Source organism: Microcaecilia unicolor, chromosome 1 (genome assembly GCF_901765095.1).
Source record: "Microcaecilia unicolor chromosome 1, aMicUni1.1, whole genome shotgun sequence".
Classification (NCBI taxonomy): Eukaryota; Metazoa; Chordata; class Amphibia; order Gymnophiona; family Siphonopidae; genus Microcaecilia; species Microcaecilia unicolor.
In genome coordinates, this window is record NC_044031.1 from 379,266,522 (window position 1) to 379,284,762 (window position 18,241).

Genomic DNA, 18,241 nt, shown 5'->3' on the forward strand with positions numbered 1-18,241 from the left:
TACCCATCTCGCACCACTTCGAGTACCCACTGATCTGACGTGATATGGATCCACCTCTGATAGAATTGACTCAAACGAGCCCCTACCCTTACCAGAGGCTGGACCTGCACACCTTCATTGTGAAGCACGCCCGGAGGACAGACCTCCCCCCGGCGTGTCTCGGCCTCCTCGCCGACCTCCGTGAAAGGGCTGAGTACGCTGAAAAAATCGACCTCTAGGCGCAACACTGAACCTACCCGGCCTATAACGCCGAGTATCTCTGAAACGCGCACGCCCTGCCATACCTCGACCCCCTGCTTTGGGACGCAACTCTGGCAAACGCGGCACTTTGGTCTTTCCAAGGCCACGAACCAACTTATCCAACTCTTCTCGAAACAGCAAGGTCCCCTTGAAGGGGAGAGAACATAACTTGGACTTAGACGCCGCATCCGCCGTCCAACCACGAAGCCAAAGAGCCCGACAAGCTCCAACCGCCAATGCCATATTCTTAGCAGAAGCTCTCAGCAGATCATAACTAGAATCTGCCAAAAAGGAAGAGCCCATCTCTAACTTGGCTAGCTCTTGCACCAAGGAAGCTCTATCTAAGGCCGGGCCATCCAAAAGTCTTTCAGCCCAACGGAAACACGCCCTAGCTACTAGGCCCCCGCACAGAGCAGCCTGAAGTGACAATGCCGAGAGATCAAAATTGCGCCGAATGAAAGACTCTAATCTCCTATCCTGCGGATCTCTGAGAGCAGCCCTCCCATCAACCGGAATAGCCGTAGCCTTGGTAACCGCGGTCATCACCGCATCCACTTAAAGGAGTCCTTATCCCCTTGCGGAATAGGGTACAGTCTCGCCATAGCTCTGCTCACCCTACAAGGAGAATCTGGGGAGGACCACTCCTGGAAGATCATATCTCTGAGATCCGAATTCATGGGAAAAGTAAGCGCTGCCCGCCGAATTCCCTTAACTAAGGGGTCAAGCTGCTTAGCGTCCGCTACCACCAGCTCAGGCAAATCAAACCTAAGCGTGGACACTACCTGTTCAATCAGCTCAGGAAGCTCATCCCTAGGGAAAATGCGCACCACCGAGGGGTCTTCACCTGGCAAAGGCCCCTCCTCCTCAGAAACCTTGTCCCCTAGGAAATCATCCCCCAGCAGACTACCCTCGTTGTCTGAGGGAGGCAAGGAAAACAAATCTGGCTCTTCAGACCAATCTAAACGCTGTTGCTTAGCAACCAGAGGCCCTGCTCCCTTCAGAGGCTCTAACCGATTAGGGCCTGACTGCCAGGCCTGAAACATGGCCCAAATAAAATCCGGAGGAAACCCCATGGCCCCCACACATTCCGGAGGCCTGGAAGCACTCTGCCCCGGACCTTCCAAGAGCGGGCGAGCAGCTACCCCCGTGGCGCCCGAATCCAAGATGGCGGCAGTTCCCGCCAAAATCGGAACCGCCGCTACGGGCCCAGAGGACAAGTCAGAGCCGGGCAAACCTTTACCGCTACCTGAACCCTCCGCAGCTAATACCGGAGGCAAAGAATCAGGCTGTTTAGGCTCCCCACAGAACCTGCATTGAGCTCCTGGCGTGTTTATCCCCCTTCGCGCACAAGTACGGCAGCGCGACAGCTTTCTCGCCGACATCGCGAATTTAAAGCGATACACCCTAACGTCCCAGTTCTCTCAAAGTTGCTCAAAATTCCCAGACCTCTCTGTCAGCTTCCCAAACAACACAGTCAAGCACTGCCAAGCAGCCAAACACTGTTTCTTTTTCTTTCTTTTTTTTTTTTTTTTTTTTACACACTCACAACAAAAGCCCAGTTGCTAAGAGCTGACAGGGGCTAAGCACTCAAGGTTCCTGTCATAGCAGGAGCCGAGGCAACAGGCAGAAAGTTCAGAAAGAGGATTTCAAAGCTACAAACTGCCAGAAGTTATGGCTCTCAAGGTTCCTGTCACAACAGGAGCTGAGGCACATGGCTGCCTAACCAAAGGCCAGACGGGGAATAAGCCACACACCAGCTAAATTCCACAGAGAAAAGTGAATCCCACTGGACCCGCTTTTCTTGAAGCACTCAACCAAAAATAATTCCAAGTACAGGGTATTAGTTAAGAAAATCTAATCCTACTAGACCAGGCTGACTGCTCAGGCTGCATGTCTACCCTCTGCTGGAGACTGAGATTTACTGGCTGCTTGGGGGTTGGCTGCTAGCTTATACTGGTTTAAGTTTTAGTGTTCTCAGTCTCCCTCTGCTGGTAGGCGTGCATAACCTAAGCGTCTTGACCGGTCTGGAGGGTCGCTGAGGAACACTGTTTTACCAGTTATCAAATTTGTTTTACAGGTAATTTTCAGTGAACTATCTTAACTAAAGAAAGGGGTACCCCCAGCCTTATCCAGGATCTATCAGATAAGCACAATTTCTTTATTTTGTAAATTCCACTAATATTTTTACTTTATTTTTCTGTAGCAAGAAAATGATTCTTTGTGTTACATTTTTGTTTTATAGGCTCTCCAGACCCACTTGTGAACCCGGACTTCCCTTCTTCAGGTAAGTATGACTTTATTGAATAACCCACTCTGTTCTCTCACCCAACTGCGTGCGCATGCAGATGTTTTCATTTAGCTGTGATCTGTCTCAGTGGCGTAGCCAGACTGCCAATTTTGGATGGGCCTGAACCCAAAGTGGGTGGGCACAAAATTTTCTCTCTACCCCCCTCCCCCAGCAAAATTTAGTCACGCTAATCAGATGCATTTGTCACACAGGGTAAAGTGCTGCTTTTCAGTGCATCAGATTTCAGAAAATTTATTTAATAGCCTAACACCCTTTTCAATGAGCTTTCAGAGGCCAAAACCTCCTGCCTCAGGTCAGTATAATGCTGTTACGGTATCCTCGCCTGACCTAAGGAAGGAAGTATTGGTCTCTGAAACTTCATTAACACAGGTACCATATTACTTTATCCTAAATTAAAAATAAAATTATTTTCTTTACCTTTCTTGTATGGCCATTTACTTTTTCTCATTGTGTCGCTCCCAGTCTCTAGATTCTGCTTTCCTTCGTTTTCGCTTAACTCTTCTGCCACGGTTTCCTGGCCATTTCTCATTTTTCTCTCCTTTTTCTTTGCTTTCTTCAATATTTTTCTGCCTCTCTCTCTCTGTCCTGATTTAATTCATTCTTACTATCCATTCTTTAATTTCCTTCATCTACTTATGGCTTTTCATCTTTTTCTCACCCTTGTTCTCCCCATGCCCCTTCCTCTTATTCTCCAGTCTTTCACTACTCTCCTTTTCCATCCAGCAGCTCTCTTCTTTCTCTCCCCATCCTTCCAGTCTCCCCTCCCTCTCCCCATCCTTCCAGTAGTCTCCCCTCTTTCTTTCTGCATCCTTCCGTCCAGTGTCACCTCTTTCTCCCTACCCTTCCATCCAGCGTCTTCCCTCTTTCTCTCCCCATTCTTCCATCCATCTATCCTCTCTCCTGATCCTTCCATCTAATGTCTCTCTCCCTCTTTCTAACCAGTGTCTCTGTATCACTCTACCCTTTTCTGTTCAGTGTCCCTTCTCTCTCCACATCCTTCCAGTCTCTCACCTTTCTCTGCATCCTTCCAGTCTCTCTCCCCATCCTTCCATCCAGAGTCTCTCTCCCCATCCATCCGTTTTCCCTCTTTCTCTCCCCATCCTTCCATCTGTTTTCTATCTTTTCTCCCCATCCTTCCATGTTTTCCCTCTTTCTCCCCATCCTTCCATGTTTTCCCTCATTCTCTGCCATCCCTCCATCTGTTTTCCCTCTTTTCTCCCTATCCTTCCAAGTTTTCCCTCTTTCTCCCCATCCTTCCATGTTTTCCCTCATTCTCTGCCATCCTTCCATCTGTTTTCCCTCTTTTCTCCCCATCCTTCCAAGTTTTCCCTCTTTCTCCCCATCCTTCCATGTTTTCCCTCATTCTCTGCCATCCTTCCATCTGTTTTCCCTCTTTTCTCCCCATCCTTCCAAGTTTTCCCTCTTTCTCCCCATCCTTCCATGTTTTCCCTCATTCTCCCCATCCTTCCATGTTTCCCTCTTTCTCCCCATCCTTCCATGTTTTCCCTCATTCTCTGCCATCCTTCCATCTGTTTTCCCTCTTTTCTTCCCATCCTTCCATGTTTTCCCTCTTTCTCCCCATCCTTCCATCTGTTTTCCCTCTTTTTCTCCCCATCCTTCCATGTTTTTCCTCTTTTCCTCGACGAGGCCCGCCCTGCATGCCAGCGCCAGCCCCCATTGCCGGCCACTGCTGCTTTTCCTGTTGAGCAGCAGGGCCGGCGCTACAAAAAAGAAGAAGCGCTAACGGCGCTAAGGACGAGAAATGTTTAAAAAAAAAAAAAAAGCGCGGCACCGGCAGGCACTGTCTCGGCAGCCTTGAGGCATTGGCTGCTGAGGCATTGGCTGCTGGCTCGCAGGCTCCTCCCGCAGACGGGAGGAGTCTGCGAGCCAGCAGCCAATGCCTCAGCAGCCAATGCCTCAAGGCTGCCGAGACAGTGCCTGCCGGTGCCGCGCTTTTTTTTTTAAAAAACATTTCTCGTCCTTAGCGCCGTTAGCGCTTCTTCTTTTTTGTAGCGCCGGCCCTGCTGCTCAACAGGAAAAGCAGCAGTGGCCGGCAATGGGGGCTGGCGCTGGCATGCAGGGCGGGCCTCGTCGAGGAAAAGAGGAAAAACATGGAAGCGTCCTTTTCTACTGGAAAAACCCTGTAAATCGTCAGCATAAAGCTGATAATCCATCCCTAAACACAAGAATAGTTTACAGACTAGAACCATATAGATATTAAAAAGCATAGGGAATGATATTTAGCCCACAGCGATAAGCATCTTGTAAGCCACTCACAGCTGCAAGCTGAATTAACCTCAGATATTCAATATAAGGGCATGTCCCACCTCTGGCATTGAATATTTGGGTTAGTGCGGCAACTCAGAAGTTAACCAGGCACCAGCTGATATTCAGACCAGTGCCTAGATAACTCTGTGGATAAAGTTAGGACAGCAAAAAAGGCTGTCTTAACTTTAGCCACATATTTAACCAGTTAGTGGGCTGAATATCACTGATAAACTGCTAATTAGTGGCCGTGCCCAAACTCTGCCCCCAGACTGCCCTTAACTAGTTAGGGAACGGCCAGTTAGAGCCAATATTCAGAGGCACTACCTGATTAAGTGCTGCTGAATATTGGCAGGCAGCCGGCCAGCACAGCAGGGTTTAACCAGAGAGGAGTCTTAATACTGGCTCTGAAACTGATATATTCCAATCATTAAACAGAAAATAAAATTGTTTTATCTTCGTTATCTGGTCATTTTAATTTTCTGATTTAATTGGTCCCAATTTATAGTTTCTGCATTCCTCTGTCTTCTCTTAACTCTTTTTTTAGGATCCCCTGTCCCTATGACATTTCTTCTCTCTCTCTATGACTTCTGTCCATCTCCCCTCTGTGTCCCTATCCCTTCTGTGCTCAGAATCTCCCTTCTGTGTCCCTATCCTTATCCTTCCTCATGTCCAGCATTTCTCCTTTGTCCTTCTCTTGTAATGTCCAGCATCTCCCATCCGTGTCCAGAATCCCCTCCCATTCCTTCCCTCATGTTCAGCATCCCTTCCCTATATCCTTCTTCTCTCCCCCAATCCAGCATCTCCCCTTTGCCTCACCATTCTCCTATGTCCTTATTTCCCCTCCCCTCTCCTGGTGGTCTAGTTCCTATCCCCATAGCCCTACTGGCCTGTCACACATGGCTGCAACCGGGCTACCCCAAGACCTCCAGTGGCAGTATGAAGACCAGAAGGCCGCACTGGGCCTCTTATCTATTTGACAGCTCTGCAGCATTCTGCCTCCACAGAGACAGGAAGTCCTAGGGGCAGAATGCTGTGGAATCCTTAGTGTGCATGCGAGTAGGTGGCTCCATGTTGCCTTTTGGTCTTCATATTGCCACTGTAAGTCATAATGTGTCCAGTGAAAGCTGCAGCAGCAGCAGCAGAGGAGGGAGGAGGTTGGAAAGGAGTTCTCCTTGAGTCCAGCAGTTGGCAGAAAACTTATAGGGGTCCTTTTACTAAGGCACACTAATGGATTAAGCGTGTGCTAAATGCCACGCAATCCATTGTATAGCTATGGGCTGCATGTCACTTATGGGCCCTTTTACTAAAATGTGGCAGGGCTAACGTGTGGGTAGCGTGCACCAAATCGACACTATCGTTGGGCTAGCGCAGATGCCTGGCAGTAATTTTAAATTTGGTGTGCGCTGTTTCCCGTGGTAGAAAATATTTTTCTATTTTCTACTGTGAAGGGCGTTCCCAGAGGTAATTGAGAGTGTGGCCACATTGGCACATGCTACATTACCGCACAAGTAGTGAGTGAGCCCTTACTTCCAGGTCAATGGGAAAGGGTGCAGGCAGTAAAAGTAGCTGAGCACTACTTTTTATTTTAGCACACGGCCATTTACTGCCTCACTAAAAAAAAGCCCTTTTTCCCAGCTGCTGTAAAAAAATGGCCCATTGCGTGCCGATTTCACTTGTCCAGACTACCGCAGGCCACTTTTTACCATAGCTTAGTAAAAGGGCCCCTCAATGCACACTCGTTCATTAGTGTGTGCTAAATCCATTAGCACACATTAGTGAAAGTACCCCATAATGGCCAGTTTTTTGTTCTGCCAGTTGCCAACCTTCCTATGTGGAAACTGGCCAAGCTGGCCAAATACTGGCTATTTGACAGCCCTATATAAAGGGAAGGACTGCCAAAAGGGAACTTTGCATCAGAGTTAATGCCTAAGTAGAGACTTCAGGGCTCATTTCAGAAAAGGGAATAAGTGTGACTTTCTGCTGGTCTGTACCTTGGATTTGCGAGTACTAAAAGGGATAGTGCAGAAGCTAGAGAGATGTGAAAAAGGAAACCTCTAGTCTGCAGGGCTAGTTTATTTGGACGTATTTGCATTGTAAAGATGGTCAAAGACAAAAAATGTTCCTTCTTTTCACATAGGGGCAGCTTAAAATGGAGTCCCGCAGTACTTTTGGCGTGCGCACTCTATCAGTGTGCTAAAAAGCAATTTTTTCACCTTGGGGGCATGTCTGAGGGAAGAGAGTGGGCTTGTCTGCACTAAGCACAGCTATGCTATTGCACGCTGATTAGTCCAGGATTAGCACACGAGCCCTTACCACCTACAAAATAGGTGGCAGGGAAGGGCTCATGTGCTAATTTTTGTTAATAGTCACTCGCTAATGGCCATATTAGCACATGGCCATTAAATCAAAAAATGGAAAATTGACTAGTTTCTGGCCACGGGAAAAAGTGGCCTTAGTACGCAGATAAAACCTGTGTAAAGGCGTGCTAAGATCACTTCTTGCCATAGCTTAGTAAAAGGACCCCTTAGTTTGAATCCCACTCCAAGTTGTTTTGTGTGTGTGTATGGTTCATCTCACACATTTCAGTTAAAAATATTTTTTACCGCTCATAAGAACTTTTTATTGCATGCAAACTGATTATGTGCATGTTAATTTATAGGTTAATTAAGACAATTTTGCACACACTAAGGTGTCTCACAAACCACATGCAGGCTAACAAAAGCACATCCCTATTGATTTGTGATTTATGAGTTAAATTTTGGACTGTGACTACAGGTTAGATCATTTGGATTTCTGGACTGTGTATCTGACCTGTATTTGCACTGGGAGCATACCATGCTCAAGAATGCAACTGTACTGAGCTTTTTTTTCCCCTATTTTCAACCATTCATCCAGTAAAGATTTTGTTTTTGAGCAACCCTAAACTTAGGGCCCCTTTTACTAAGCCACGTAAGCATCTACGCACACCCAACATGCAACAAAATGGACTTACTGCCCGACTACCACGTGACTTGCGGTAATTTCATTTTTGGCACGCATCTGAAAAATATTTTTTATTTTATGGCATCTGATGAGTGTAGGTCATTACTACCTAATTTCTTTACTGCTAGGTCTATGGCTGACAGTAAGGTCTGAGACCCAAAATGGACACGCGGCAATTTTGATTTTGCCGCACGTCCATTTTTGGGAAAAAAGAGGCCTTTTGTACAGGCACTCTGAAAAATAATTCTGCATGCGCCCAAAACTCACACCTACACTACCACAGGCCACGTTTTACTACGGCTTAGTAAAAGGACCCCTTAGTGTGTGGTGTGCTTTTCTTTACATTAGGACTTGTCTTGACAACCTCAGAAGCCAAGGGACCCAAAAGACTCTTTCTCTACATTTGTGAAGAACCCTAGGGATCATGGGGGAGCTAGTGTGCCCTACTTATTCCTTGTGTACCTTTCAATTCTGCTATGCACGTGAAATGGGGTTATATATGCAAAACAAAACCCTGTCAAACACTTTACAGCTGCTGTGAAAATCTAACATCCAACTTAATGGTGAATGGGGTTGGTGAACAGATGGCTAAAGGAAAGTGGGTGCTAAGAAAGGCAGGATAAATTCAAGGCTGCTGCAGACAATGCAAAATAAAACAATCTATGTCACAGTTTGTCAAGTAGGTCATAACAGGATGATTTACATTGCCAGTCACTGGAGATGGGGGCTTTCCAGAGCTTCTAACTCACACCAGCTGTGCTAAAGGATGTGAAGCTGGTATGGTAGAGTCTGTGTCTTTCTTAATCCTTGGTTCAATTTAGTCCAAGAAAGGAGGTACAGTTGAGGCTGAGGCACTAGTCTGTATTTTGCTCATTTTCTTAAATTCCAAGGTTGAAATAATAAAATGTCAGGGTTTGCAGTTTGATTTCTGAAAGACATCACCCGTGATCAGCGAGGGCGTGGTTTGCAATGAATTGCTGCTCTCTTAGGTAGCTGTGTGCTATTATAGCGTTTATATATGTGCAAGTTATTATTTTCAATTTTGGGAGTCAGTGAGCTGTTGATGTCTAAAATGTGGTGATGTAGGATCAAATCAGGTGCCATCTTCCCAGCTCACAAAGCAAACTCTTCCGGTCAAATGGCACTAAAAGCTAGGAATCAAAGCACAGCCCTCCTTGTCATGAGACTTTACAGGAATTCTTCAAGGGTTGAAATCATGACACATTTCAAAACTGTCATTGCAGACCGCCTACTTTCAGTACCATCACTGATGTGCTTTTTCAGTTTTAAGCTGATGTGTCAATGGCTGAACAGGTAGAGATTTGTTTCTCTCATCTCAAAAGGCAAGGCCAGAACTAGGATGTGGTGACTGAGGCTTTGCCCTGATGCCATATATCAGAGATCTCTTTTCCTCTGTTTCACCCTAGAACCAGAACTGAGCACTTCTTTAATCCTTAATATTTATATTATATTTTGGTTTATAGTTAGTTTGTTTAATTATTCTGAGTTTGTTGTTTTTGTATTTTTATTCATTTTATATACCTTATTTCTAAGTAAATTATTGCTGGTTATAGTTGGTTTAGTATTATTTCTCCTAGAATTTTTATTCTTTATCGCCTTCCATTTAACCAGATTCTAACCCAGTATTTTAGGGTCCATACCGAAAGTACTCAGTGTATTTATACGTTGCCTATATGGAACTGTATGAAAGGCTTTGTTGAAGTCTAAGTACACCATGTGAAGTGCTCTCTCTCGTCGCAACTCTCTGGTCACCCAGTCAAAACAGTTTATTAAATTTGTCTGACAAGACCTACTTCTAGTAAAACCATGCTGCCCTAGGTCCTGTAATCTATTGGATTCCAGATATTGCACTGTCCTCTGTTTTAGAAGTGTTTCCATTTATTTACCCATCACAGAGATCAGAGTAACCAGCCCATGGTTCCCAACCTGTTTGTTCGGCCCCCATTTGCATGGAGGCAGGCTGCCTGTTGTTTATATGTCTGTGTTGGACATTGATTATTTCAAATTGTGATGCCTGTATTAGTATATAGTGCTTGTACCTTTATGAAATGAAAGTGTACCCTTGGACTACAAATGTATGCAGTTTTGTAGTTCTCTGTGATGGTCTCCTTCAGAACACATGTACAGCTCTCTATGGTTTATGGGAGGCTTCCTATTAGTTGTTTATCTTCTAGCATACTGGGCTTGTTCTGTTCCTCCCCCCCCCCCCCCCCCCCCCCACTTGGTTTTCTCTCTCTCTCCCTCCTAGAGCATGGCAGGAACAGCAAAGTTGTGCATGCCTCCAAAATCACTGTGGGCACCTTTTACTAAGGCGCATTCACGTTTTTAGCATGCGCTAAAATTGTGGGTGTACTAAACGTTAGAGATGCCCATAGGAATGCATTGGCGTCTCTAACATTTAGCGCACCCACAATTTTAGTGTGCGCTAAAAATGTGAGCACACTTTAGTAAAAGACCCTCTGTAATTCCATCAAGCCGTTTTACCCTTTCCTGTTAATCGACTCAAATTTACCTTTACAACCTTTAAGTCTATCACCCACCACTTGCTATTGCTGTTCAGCATTCTCTCTCAGTTCTCCCAGTTCAAGGGCTTGCTGGTTGAGAGGCTGCACTGCATGTCAAGCAATAAACTGTAAGCTATTTTCTCTTTGTTTAAGTTGCAGCAATAAAGATGATTTGCTTAGGAACTGAGACTGCATCTGGGTGATTTTGTATGCTTACACTATTGGGTTTAAACTGCATGCTAATCATTCTGGGAGTGAAGTAGCAGAATAATGATAAAGGCTTACCTAAGACTTGGCACTGTTCTTTGTTTCTGCTTTTATGGAGAGGGAGCACATCTGCCCTTCTCCAATCTTCTGGGACTAAACCCAACTTTAAAGAATTATTGAAAAGGTCAAACAGTGGAGTCATCAGAACTTGTTTAAATTCCCTTATGTAATCCAGTGGGTTATATTTATTTTATTCTTATTTTCATTTTTAACTGGGGTCTGTGGGAGGCTCTGGGCTTCCAGCAATGCATTGGTGGTCAGTGCTGTGGCTCCAGAAGCAGTCCTGGGCTTCCAGAGCGGAGTCACGCTGTTTGTGGCTTGCCCCAATGCTACCCAGGCAAGGAGCGCAGTTTCTCAGCCGGCACGAGCTGCAATATGGCCGGTGTCGACCTGTGGAGGTGGCACCGTGCATGCACAGTTCTGAGCTTTGGATTTGTTGTTTTTGAGTGGGCTTCGCTCGGGCATGTGCGTGGGATGATGTAGAATTTAATTAAAATGAACATCTCTAGTTTTATAGAAGTTTTGATAGATTTATGATAAAAATCTGTAAATGTCTTTAAATTTGTGTTTAAATTTATAAAATAATGCACTGTATGTGTAGTTCCATGACACTAATGATTTTAGGATATTTTGATCAAATTGTATAAAACTTTTATGTTTTTTTTTCTAAAAATGTAACTTTTCTATTATTTTCTATGGGAAATTATTTTCCAAAATGGAGATTGTGAAAAAATGCTAATTAGGGTCCATGAATCAAACACCGTGTGTTCTGAAACTTGACTGGCTGGCAGAGATCAGCTGGCGACTCAGTCACAGTCTCCCTTGGCAACAGTTTGCCTGGAAGTGGGGAGAAGGGCTGAAGACACTGAAGAGTGAAAATGAGTGTGAGGGAGCTCTGACTGCCATGACAGAATTTCTGAGACAGAAAGTATGTGAATTTTTGCAGTTAAGACTGAGGTGGAGAGACGAAGTGCATGATTATGTAAAACAAGTTTGTGTAAGTGGATTAATCCCTGTTAAGCGACTAGGAAAACTGGTCTCCAAAGCTTAAGGTTGGAATTACAGCATGTGTGTACTGCATGATCTGCTGGTGTGCTAGTGTGGAAGATTGCATGATTTTTGGAGATACCAAGTTGCTGTGGGCAGTGTGACTACAGGTTCCAATGAAGCATGCCCTTCCTTAGTTAGGGTAGTCAGTAAAAGAATAGAAAATCTACTTAATGTTACAAAATTGTTATTTATTTTGTTACTTAGAAAGCCACAGTTATCCCTGAATCCCAGCTAGGGCTGTTTCTGCTGTTAGTCAGGGAGAAAGATTTTTTTGTTGATTTTCTTTAACGTGTGAGGCAGCAGGTTCCTGAACTGGAAGAGAAGAACCTGATCTCCAACGTACAAGCAAGGAGAATAAAGAAGCTCCAAAAAAAGACCAAAGATAAGTCTGTATTCCCATGCACAGCTAAAGAAAGGACACTGAAAGGTCACTAAGTTTAATCTGACTTACCTTTTCTAGAGACTGGATCTGGGTATTCACACCTGAAAGACATAAATTGGTTCAAAAAGAATCAATTCTTGAGACATATACTATAAGGGAAAGTTATAACTATAGTGTAAGAGAGAGCAAATAAGATACTTTGGTTAATACTTATCTGATGGTTTCACTGTTGTTCAAGCTTGAGGTATTCGATTGCAGGGCCTTCTGAGACTTGGACGCTACAATTAGTACCATTGGATGTATCCCATTCAGTGGCATACCGAGGGCGGAGTAGTGGGGATGGTCCACCCCGGGTGCAAGCTGCAAGGGGGTGCAGGGAGCAGCTGCACGACTGTTGGCTCCGCTGGTTCCCTGCTCCTTCTGATATTACTTCCTGTTCCGGAGCAAGGAACTGGCAGAGCCAACAGCGTGTGACTGCTCCCAGCACCCCCAGGAGGTAAAAGCAATGCGCTTGGGGATGGAGATGATATGCTGTGGGGTGTGGAGGTGATGCGCTGGGGGGGGGGGGGGTGAACCACTGGGGGGGGGGGAGCCACTGGGGGGGGGGTGCTGTGTCTGGGGGGGGGGCAGCAGCGGGGCAGCAGCGATCCACCTCAGGTGGTAGCCAACCTAGGAATGCGACTGATCCCATTTGGCCCCTCTTCTTTGTCTCCATTTATTTTAGCTAGCTCCTCGCAAACACAGTCTTCTGAAAATCAATCAAGTTCTAACACACTTCCATTCCTATTTGTGTTTGTCTTCAGTGGTCCTACTCATGAGCCTTCATCTGTGAACACAGGACACAGAAAACTTTTCAGTACTTTCATCTGAAAACTGAATTTGTGCCTCAAAACATCATTCAATTTTCTGAAAAAGGAAAAAAGGAGGATGGTCTTTAATTTTCACATGTGGGGGTCCTTTTAATAAAAAGTGCTAATGGATTTAGCATGCACTAAGTGATATGATGCCCATTATATTCCTATGGGCATCTTATCTTGTAGTGCGCTGTAATCGTTTGCATATGCTAAATCTGTTAGCACACCTTAGTAAAAAGGACCTTGTAGTGATTAGTTCAATGATGGGCAATCACTTTTCATGGACATAATGCAAGGCAGTTTTCAGCATTATTTTATTTATTTGTTGAGAATTATTAACCCCCTTTACAAAAAGATCGACCTACAGCACATTGCTAGTAATGTCCTTTTCCTCAGAGTAAACTCCATTTATCATTATCATTTGTTGCTCAACCAGTTTTTAACCTTGTCGATTATTTTAGGCTCATACTGAAAGCACTCAGTTATAAATAAAAAGTCACTTATGTGGAACCATTGGAAAGACTTGGCTGAAATCTAAGTACACCATGTCAAGCAATCTCCCTCAGTCTAACTCTGGTCACCCTGTTAAAAAAAATTATTAAATGCATCTGACAAGACCTACTTCTAATAACACCATGCTGCTTTGAGTCCTGCAATCCAGAGATTTCAAAGGGAGATGGTTTGGGCATAGAAGCCAACTTTTCAAAATTATTGGGGGTGCTAAACCCAACAGAAATTACCTTTCCCTTGATACAGTTATGGAGTTTGTTCAATACTGGGGGTGCCGAAGCACCCTCAGCACCCACAGAGCTGGCTGTTTTGGGTTTGGGCATGGCTTTGGGTAGACCAAATTCTCCATGTGCATTCCCCACTTAACAACTGTAATACACATATATAGAAAACTTTTTCTCACTAAGGGGTCCTTTTACTAAGCTGCGGTAAAAAGGGCCGGGCACTATCGGTAAGAATGCTTTTACTTCAGAGCTGTCTAAAATATTAAGGCTTTCAGAGATTGGTTGGAGAACAAAATTGTATTAGTGTAGACCAACAATCAGATTATGATGCATTACATCAATATGCAGAGAGGAAAACTTTGTTGGAAAACTAGAAAAATTGTGGAACTGGGCCATCTCTCATCGGATGACCCTCAGAGTCATGTACCTAGCAGAAAAGGATAACGCTCTAGCAGATAAGCTGAGTCATGTGCTTCAACCACACCTTTGGTCCTTTGATGTGGAGGTGGCTCAGATGATTTTTTGAGAGCGGGGCATTCCCCTTGATAGTTCTTCCTGTTCACTGTTCCTGAGAATAGCAAAGTAGCTCAGTTGTGTTCCAGGATAGGTACATAGCAAACTAGTCTAGGATACCTTTCTCCTAAATTGGACATATAAGAACATAAGAATAGCCATACTGGGTCAGATCAATGGTCCATCTAGCCCAGTGTCTTCCAACAGTGCCAATTCAGGTCACAAGTATCTGGCAAACTCAAATAGTAGCAACATTCCATGCTACCAATCCCAGGGCAAGAAGTGGCTTCCCCACGTATGTCTCAATAGCAGACTATGGACTTTTCCTCCTTGAACTTGTCCAAGCCTTTTTAAAACCCAGATATGCTGCTGTTACTACATCTTCTGGCAAAGAGCTCCAGAGCTTAACTATATATTGAGTGAAAAATTATTTCCTCCTATTTGTTTTTAAAGTGTTTCCATATAAATTCATTGACTGTCCCCTCTGATTCCCCTTATAGTGTAAACTCTCCTGAAACTCAGATAGGAGCAGGAAACCATGATTCTCACACAAGCATGGCTTCCTCTTCTTCTGGAACTTTACATCAGCAGACCTTTAAGATTGGGGAACTCTCCGACACTGATAACACAGGCTTGGGGAACTGTTGCACCCTAAGATCAAGTCTCTTGCCCTCACAGCTTGGATGTTGAAGGCGTAACTTTGACTTCCATGAATCTGCATGACAGTATATCAGTTTTCCTGTCCCTCACATACACACACACACACAACAACAACAACAATAACCCCCCCCCCCCCAACTTGAATACCTTCTACATTTTTCTGAGTCTGGATGAAAAGCAACTCCTTTAGGGTACACATTGGTGTAACTTGCACACATCGCAATCATAGAGAAAGTAAACACATCTCTAAACTGCTTTTAGCTGTTCAATTCAAATAGGCCATGCTTCTACTGAAGCATCCCATAAAGCCTCCCACAGTGTCATGGAACCTCAGTGTTATTTTCATCCAGCTGAGGAAACGTCTTTTGAGTTACTGAATACCTGTGATCAGAAATACATGATCTGAAAGGTCCTGATTTTGGTGGTGGTAATTTCAGCACACAAAATAAGTGAACTCCAGACTCTAGTAACTAATTTACTTTATACTGAGTTTTACAAGAGTGACTCTGTATGCTCATCCAAGATTCCTTCCTAAGATGGTGTCCAATTTCCATCCTAATCAGTAAATCACTCTGCCGATAGTTTACCCCAGAATTCATGCCCACATAGGTGAATGCCCATTTTACACATTGGATTGTAAGAGAGCATTACCGTTCTACTTGGAGTGGACTAAAACCCTTAGAAAGTCCACCCAGCTTTTCCTTTGAACCTAATAAGCCAGGGACTGTATTTCCTTTGCTTATGCTCATACAGGCTTGACTACTGAGGGTCATGTAATGGCTCATAATATCAGTAGCCCACTTGAGATCAGTTTCCATAGAGGAAATTTACAAAGCTTTCCTTAACTACAGCTTGCCAAAAATATAATTCTGTGAAAAGCTGCAAAATGGGCTTCCATCCACACATTCACATCACACTAGAGACTCCAGATGAGATAGTAGGTTGGCCAGGCCATCCTCCATAATCTCATTGGGGATTAAATCCAAGTTCATACCCTTCCACGGTGCCTTCCAAAAAAAGGGTAAAAAATATGAAAATGACTAATTGATCCCATAAATATGTTGGTGTTTACCTATTACACTGCCTAGCTTGTTGGTTATTTTCCCCTGTTGAAGGCAGCCTGAAGCTAGGCTGTGAAGACTTGATACCCTACTTGTCTTGGGCCACCCCTGTGCTTAGCTATAGTGGGTGTTCTTTTGTGGACATCAGGATACAATTCCTCACATACCCATCTATCTCCCCAATGATTTGTGTTCTGCTTTAAGCTTTAATATTAGTCTGAGGTGATCCTGCATGACATCTACAGGCAGGAAGTGGTTTGTATGCACAGTGAGGCTTCTCAGAAGCTTCTAGATTTATTGAAGTTGGGATAGCTTTCCAACATGTAATTTATGGGTGAGGTCAGTCATACTGTGAGGGTTTGTATCCTGTTGTTCACAGACAACACCTGCTATAGATAAATAGGTAAGCAATTTGGTTTTCTCTCCCTCCCTTTTTACTTCTCCAGGTTGACCCAACATATATTTTCTATGTCTTCCTCCACTTGTCCTGAACCATCTACACTTCCTTTCCCTCTTCCTTCTCCCAAGCCTGACTACCAACTTGCTTTATCTCTCCCCACCCCCCCCCACCCCACCAGGATCCCAGTGTGTTATAGGTTCTGTCTTAGCCTTTGTGTGTTACTATAGCAGGGGCGTAGCCACGGGTGGGCCTGAGTGGGCACAGGCCCACCCATTTCCACCCAAAAATAATGGATCAAAACCGCGATCGCGATTGCGATCGCAACCACAGCTTCACTTGAGTCTTCTTTTCTCTTTCCCCTCCCTCACCCCTGCCGTAAGCAATAGCATCCGGTTTAAATTAAGGGCGGGGCCAGCAGTGATTCGCTGAGCACTCCAGAGCCTTCCCTCTGCCACGATCTGCCCTCTGGGAAACAGGAAGTTGCGCTGAAGAGAGCTGATCGTGGCAGGGAAGGCTTTGGAGCAGGTCTCTTCATCTGTTATCAGCGATAGTGAGGGAGGAAAACGGAGTGAGTGGCTGTACCTGTAGGGTGGGAGAGGGACAGGCTGGGAGACAGTGGCTTCACCTGCGTGGGGGTGGGAGGTGGGGGGGGGGCTTGAGGCATAGGGAAGGGATTGGAGAGAGGTTCTGGACCTTCAAAAGGGAGGGGGGTTGGCTGGAGAAAAGGGAGAGAGATTCTGGACCTGCAAAAGGGGGGAGATGGCTGGCTGAAGGGAAGGGAGAGAGGTTTGGGACCTGCAAGGGGAGAGGTTGCTGCTTGGAGGGTAGGGAGAGAGTTTTGGATCTGTAAAGGGGGGTGGTGGCTAGCTGGAAGGAAGGGAAGTTCTGGACCTGCAATGGGAGGTGGCTGGCTGGCTGGAGGCAAGGGAGAGAGATGCTGGACCTGAAAGGGGGGGAGGAAAATGGAGGGAAGGATGAGAGGTGCTGGACCTGCAAGGGAGAGAGGCTGGGGGCTGGAGGAAAGGAAGAGAGTTGTTAGACCTGCAAGGGGGGCAGGCTGGAAGGAAGGGAGAGAGGTGCTGGACCTGTGGGGAGGGGGCTAGAGGCTGGAGGGAAGGCCTGCAGGGGAGGCTTGAGGGAAGGGAGAGAGGTGCTGTACCAGGAGGAGAGATTAGAGGGAAGGGAGAGAGATGGCGGATCAAGGGGATGAAGGAAGAGGGAGACAAATTGTTTAACCCACAGTGGGAGAAAGAGCCAAAAGCTGGAAGAGAGAAGCAGAGTAGCTGGATAGGTGGGATTGGAGAGCAGAAAGAGACATTGGTGTGAGTGAGGAAGAAAGGGGAGATACAGAAACAGACGTGAGATGCTGTATTGGAATAACATATGAACACAGAGGGGTAATGCCTGACAGAGAGGGGGGGAATGTGAGAATAGAGAGGCTATGCTGGACACTTGGAGGGAGGGGTATATGGTCACAGGGGAGAGATACTAGACATAGGGGACAATAGGAACTCAAAAGGGAGATACTGGGCAAGTGAGGGCATAGGGACACAAGGGGTGATGCTGGACACAGGGGTAGGGGATAGAAGGGTGGTGATGGATGCAGGAATTTGAACATACTGGAGATACTGGACAAGGAACTATAGGGACACAGAGATGGGAGATGGATGGTGGACATGGAGAGAGAAGAAATGACAAATAGACAGGAGACCCTGGTAAGTGAATTAAGACAGAAGAAAGCAGAAACCAGAGACTAGAACCAAGCTGATTTGAAAAATAAAATAACCAGACATCAAAAGGTAGAAAGAAAATCATTTTTTTTTCAATGTTGTGATTAAAATGTGTCACATTTGGAATGTACATCTTGCCAGAGCTGGTGTTAGACATGGCTGGAGCCCAGGCCATAAATTTGGGAGGGAACCCCATCACCAGACTGCACTGCCTTCAGCTTCCATCATGCTTGTAGCTCTCTCTGGCCAGGCCGCCAGGGGACCAAG